The following is a 6,370-nucleotide window of genomic DNA, read 5'->3' as shown; positions in this document are numbered from 1 at the left end:
ATATACCAGAATTCACCACTTTTCATTTGATTATAGCCGCACTGAAGAAAAATGTATAGAACTTAATGAAAAAAATATTTACCAAAAATCGGCATACAGAGAGTACCAAAAATCTTTTTTCAACATGCTCAAATATAGCCACGACCACATTTTAGCACCTAATATAATAATAATGCCTTCTATCCATATAAGAACTCTTTACGGATAATAATCCCAAGCCCTCCAAAGCTTGTAAATATACTTGTGCTTCTCCCCTGTTTGATATAGAAAATTTTAAAAACCCAACCCTCGGTTGAACCACTTCTTAATACTCTCAACCCCATCCGGCTATCCCCATTTAGCAAGATAAAAGTGTATAAAATCACATGCATAAATATGAATTATCTGGACAAATTATTACAATTACAAAACAGCCACAAAAAAAAAAATCAATAACAAAAGAAGTATACTTAGCTGACACATGTCAACAAAGACAAAGTAAATTACAATAAATATACCTGTAATTCTCTATAATCGGAATAGGACAATGATTCAGTAATGGGGAATGGACGGTGAATCTAGAAATCTAACAAAAATTCATACAGGAAGTGTGATGGAATAGACAACCTTGTAGAATACAACATAAGCATAGAGTTCAAAAATGCAGCTGACTAAAAACAATTGTAGTGAAAGTAAAGCATGATGTTTGCTCCATTCCTTATGCAGTGCCTACCAGTAGTGGTTCCTAGAAGCCAGTAGTGGCATTATCATAGCAATATTTATGATGTTACTACTTTATAATGTCATAGAACTTTACTGTAGTCTCTAATAAAAAACAAAAGTTGCAGATAGACACCAGCTGCAACTTACACAGACTTGAAATCATCTACTTGATCTTCTTTTGACTCAACTGGTTGATGTGGGCCGTGGCTGCACTTCTTCTTCATGCAGTTTACAACACGGGGATGCAGGCGGGCACTTCATTTATGGCAAATCATATTTTCTTGGTTATACTTCCTTGCAAAAGCCATCAAAGAATGCTCAATTAAACCACCATGAAGCCTCAAAACCAATTGCAGCATCGACTCTTTCTGGATGCTGTAATCGGCGAGAGTATGGCCATCTTCAACCTGCAACTATTAGTATATTAATTAATATAATAAAATATTACAAATGCATGCTTGCATCAATACAGGTACATGATCATACTCACTGACTTTAAAATGCTTTAAAAGGAAACGATCCGTAAATCAAACAAAACAACAGCACTGGGACTTGGAAACATAATATAAAAACTGCAGCAAACTCTAGAATTTGAGCAGAATATATATCAAGAGAAAAGTATACGCATGCACCAAGTTTCCTTTCCCACCCAAACTAATACTCATAAGTCATAGCTACCAGGGAACAAAAACAGCTAGCCACAATCGTTATTGCCTTCACTCTTGAACAACCCGATGTTAAGAGATAACCTTCTCTCAAACATACAAATGACATGATAAGGCTAATACTAATTTTTCACTGGTGTGCTTAGCTAAGACGGCACACAAATCTCTCTGGGAATGTGTACAACAGCCAAACTGTTTTTACATTTGATTCTTTCTCTTCCTTCTTTTGTAAGATTATCAGCCTTAAAGTTCCACTCTCGATTAATATGCATTACATCACATAGTATAATGCATCATATAGGACCTTGTCATCAAAAAAGTCGCGATCAAAGTTCACAAAGTCTAATTATATGATGGTGAGATATCATATTCTCCCTGGGGGAGGGAACATCAGCAACTTAGCTTGATAAGGAAATTTATAGAAAGAACATTGATCCAGTCAGAGGCCTGCAACATACTTCCTAATAAATACTATACCTAGAGATAAACATCTTCATCCTATATCCAAATATGATGGCAGAACTCAATAACGATTTCACGGGCATTATAATAGGACATCATATGTGAGTCTATGCATAAACAAAAATACAACTATAGGCATGTAAGACTTTGATCCTATGTGTACTTTGATTTCAAAAAATAATATACTTTTGGTTTCAAGAATTTTAGCTTGTATTATCTTGCATGGTGATTCTTTGATGACGCCTTAGCCTGCATAATCCATATAGTAGAAAAAGTTAAGAGCAAGGAAAGAACAAATTATATCATCCATGCATTTGTCTTTTAGAAATATGTTCGACTTAACTAAAAAACACGTCTACACCAGAGTCACGTAGAAATTGTGTAGATATTTTAAATGATAAGATTCATTCGTGATTCTTATCTCGATTCTTATCCTGATACAGACAGAGTGTATATAGTCTAGATTAATTACTTACATAATCACAAACACATCTCAGAAATTATAGTCCAGATTAACAAACCTCCGTTGGGACCATATTATTTGAGATTTAAAATTTTTTAATGAAACGTGTATATTGTATAAAATTTACACATTGATATTACACTATAATATAGTCTGAAAAGAAAGTATGACACTAAAATAATCAATATAACCATTAGAGGCTTAAAAAACAGTATACTTAATTTGGTAGAAGCCATACCTCTAACATTTAGTCTGTGAAATCAAGCCATACTTTTTCATCATTGCAGAGCCTATATCATAGCAAAAACAGAGATAATAAAGAAAAATAGAGGAGCTTGTTTTGACATGTGTAACATTACAATTAGCACTAATTGCATAATTCTAAATAAAAATGGTAAAGATAATTAAGCTAAAGCTGATTGATTCACAATGTAAAAACAAAGCTTACAAACTACTAACCTGATAAATCTTATCTGATGCATTGCCCGAAACTTCACTAATAGCCAATGTAGAATCCTTGAATCCTTTATATGATTTTACAATTTGAATCCCTTCTGGTACTTGAATAAACGATTATGATAGTATACATGTCATAACGCCGCACTTGGAATCTGGAAAAAAAAAAATCAAAAATATATCAAGAGCCTAAATATGTATTAAGATAACTTTACACAAACTTAGCATTTTTTGTCAAATACATTATTAACATGCTTTACCTGTAAGAATGAAAAGGCTAATACCTTGTTGAGCACTCAAAATTTAATATCAGTCTACATATTATGACGGCAAGGGCATAAGTCTAAATTTAAGAATGGGATCACGACTGATTTGCAGGTTCAAGAATTGAAAAAGCAGTATTATCGACTAATATAAATACAGATTAAGCAAATACTAAACTACGATCTCAATACATACTTCATATAATCACACACACACACACACACAAAAAAAAGTTGCAATCCCGTATATATATATAATTCTACCAGAAATCAACAAAGCATGTACCTTTTACATATAAAGCGTGTAAAAGGGCATATTATGTACCTCTCAAAATTTAATATCAGTCTACATATTATGACGGCAAGGGCATAAGTCTAAATTTAAGAATGGGATCACGACTGATTTGCAGGTTCAAGAATTGAAAAAGCAGTATTATCGACTAATATAAATACAGATTAAGCAAATACTAAACTAAGATCTCAATACATACTTCATATAATCACACACACACACACACACAAAAAAAAGTTGCAATCCCGTATATATATAATTCTACCAGAAATCAACAAAGCATGTACCTTTTACATATAAAGCGTGTAAAAAAAAGCGCTGACACCGGAGAAACCCCATTTATAACCTGTTTTAGAGTGTAATGAATCCATCAATCAAATACACGATGTGCAATTGTCGATTATGAAAGCACAACTACTAACATGCTTGATCCATGTCGCTGAAATAATAGAAAAGAACTGGATCAACTAATATTCAAAATCACTCAGAGCATATTCTTGGAAGATGAATATAACATCAAAATCTAAATCCTTTGTATTCAGGAATTAGGATTATTTAGATAGATAGATATATGAATACATAGTTACCTTTTTCGCATGATGATGGAGAGGGAGTACCCTATGGAATCCTCATCAAACCTGTGATAATTAAAACAAACTATGTTCTTAATACATACAAACACCATACAATTTTCATTGAAGGAATACAGCTTTACCAGATGTTGATGAATCCATCATCGTTAGAGTTTACTGGGAAACTTAGTGATTAGTTTAGGAGGCATATACAATTTCTTCTCCTGGAGATTTCTCCTCTGTGATTTCTTGGAAGCATGCCTATCGAGAGGGAAATGACACCACTAAAGATATACATCCACCTGTAAATGGATTTTGACTTCATTATTGGTAAGCCCATCAACCTTGATCCTCTGTATATTTGCTCTGGTGTAGCCACTGCATAAAAAACCCCAGTTAAATCAAGTTTGCGAGACAAATAGTACTAAAAATAAATTAATTCGAGACATACCATAAAGACCACCAAGTATCAACTGTTGTCGTGCACTACTTCATAGAAAGTTCTCTGAGAACTTAAATCAAACAGTAGGAATGCAGAATCAAAATGGAGAGAAGATCAATAAGCGTATCAGATGCATCCATAAAAATTGCTTATCCCGGGACGAAAACAGAAGAGGTGAGATAATGGAAGCTAAATTGGTGGGAGTGAATAAAGGAAGTTACAAAGTGTTGATATGCTTGTATACGGGATAACCCGGTTAATTTGCTGTATTCACTGTTCTGAGAAGAATGAATGAGACAGAGAAAAATGCTTCCCCTGCATTACGACAAATAGATTAATCAAAAGAAAAGAAGAGAACAAAGAACATGAAGATTTGAAAAAGCTTTAGCACGAGATACCGTATAATTCAAATGATCGAACGGAGTACGTCTATTGCCTGCAAATTTCCAGTTTCGATTTCGTGAGGAAGCCTACCATAAAAGTCACCAGTAATCGGTGAATGATCAGAAAACGAAAGAAAAAATTCTGCAGCGTAGGTTTGAAATCACGTCTCCATTAATCAAGGAATTCAAAATTTAAACCGATGCAAAGATGATAGAAATGTGAGTAAAATCAGGCAGTTGGAGGAACATACAAATCATGGAGGCTAAATTGCAGGGAGTGATAGGAGGAAATTGTTTACAACAGTTAGACCCGGTTGTGGTTGGATTAACCCGGTAAAAACTAAAAAAAACAACGATATTCAAGTCGGGTATAACCCAGATTGAAATGGAGGATCCAGGTGCAGGTAAAATGACTGAAATGTACACAACTTTGTGTGGAGTGAAAAAAATTAGGAAGGACAAAAAAGGTCTTTTTCCAAAGTGTTTGTATTCAGGAATTAGGATTATATAGATGATTCAACAAATGAACAAAATCAACAAATTCACTATTGAAATTGAATAAAGCATAAAGTGTATTATTTTGTTTAACTCAAATTGTATAATATGTCTTTCGTTTCTAGAAAATAAACATTGAACTTTCCTTATTACATTGTCAATAGAAGTCATTCCTGATTAATATGTATAATCCATTACATGAAACCTAAATCTAGATCTAAAACTCTTAGCCAGTGGTGCCAAAAAGCCACTCCCACGAGTCAATTCAACGAATCAACTATAGTGAATGCTTATAAAAATATGTTTCCCCTACATCCTTAGTCGTGGCAAGCGATAATTTTCCTGTAGGAGCTGGATTTCAAATAAATAATACCATCAACCATTACTACTAGTATACAATTAAACCATGTTTTAGTCAAAGCATTCAAACAATAAAAAACTCAATTGATTCAAAATAAACTTCAATTGCAACCCAGAACAACAACCGTCAAATTAATCGTGATAAACCTCAATTGCAATCCTGAACAACCAGATTCAATGAAATCAACTTATGTTCTTTGTATGTCATTGTGACGAAATTGTTATAGTTGTAGTCATTAGTAATCAACAATCCACATACTTCAAAATAGATATATAGTCGATTTTCATTGCATTTCACACTATGTTGGAGTATAACAATAATATTTTTCATTTTTCCTCAACCAAATATAACTAATATTTGAAATTCTTCAACCATATAGAAACACCTACAATCATGATTAACCCTTTTAAATCCAATTATGTACATATACACCCATAAATATACAACTCCTATAACCATGTTTGCAACTCCTGCAACCATATTAATATAGTCCATCCAAATCACACATAAACAATCATTTTATACCACAATATGCATATATATATATATATATATATATATATATATATATATATATATATATATTGTTAGTATTGGTGTCCTAGAGACAATACTATTGTGTTTTATCGTAGACATTTATGGATTATGTTATATTGATTATTGAATAAATATTTATTGTGTCTTTATTTACTGCGTAATAAATTGAAAGCATAATAAATGTCCTTGGAATATTATATGTAATTCTATATCTCTAAGTACGTGACTTAGAAATGAGATTATAAGAATAATATCATATTCCTAAATGTCCCTAGTC

The 6,370-nt window shown here is 32.6% G+C and overlaps 1 long non-coding RNA gene across 3 annotated transcripts; it reads right to left on the bottom strand.

Moving 5' to 3' along the window:
* Positions 1 to 505: 505 nt before the first annotated feature.
* On the bottom strand, positions 506 to 5,207 carry LOC108199152 (uncharacterized). Of its 3 annotated transcripts, none has more exons than XR_010286243.1 (8): positions 4,716 to 5,207; positions 4,327 to 4,632; positions 4,019 to 4,253; positions 3,891 to 3,941; positions 3,591 to 3,742; positions 2,752 to 2,903; positions 2,531 to 2,582; positions 506 to 1,109 (listed from the first exon to the last, which is right to left on the bottom strand). It is a non-coding gene; the product is annotated as an uncharacterized LOC108199152 (long non-coding RNA). The 3 variants fall into 3 exon arrangements; XR_010286244.1 differs by having other exon boundaries at positions 3,921 to 3,941; XR_010286245.1 differs by lacking the exon at positions 3,891 to 3,941.
* Positions 5,208 to 6,370: the final 1,163 nt, after the last annotated feature.

The sequence above is a fragment of the Daucus carota genome, chromosome 8, assembly GCF_001625215.2.
Source record: "Daucus carota subsp. sativus chromosome 8, DH1 v3.0, whole genome shotgun sequence".
NCBI lineage: Eukaryota > Viridiplantae > Streptophyta > Magnoliopsida > Apiales > Apiaceae > Daucus > Daucus carota.
This window is presented reverse-complemented; position numbering and strand designations above follow the sequence as displayed.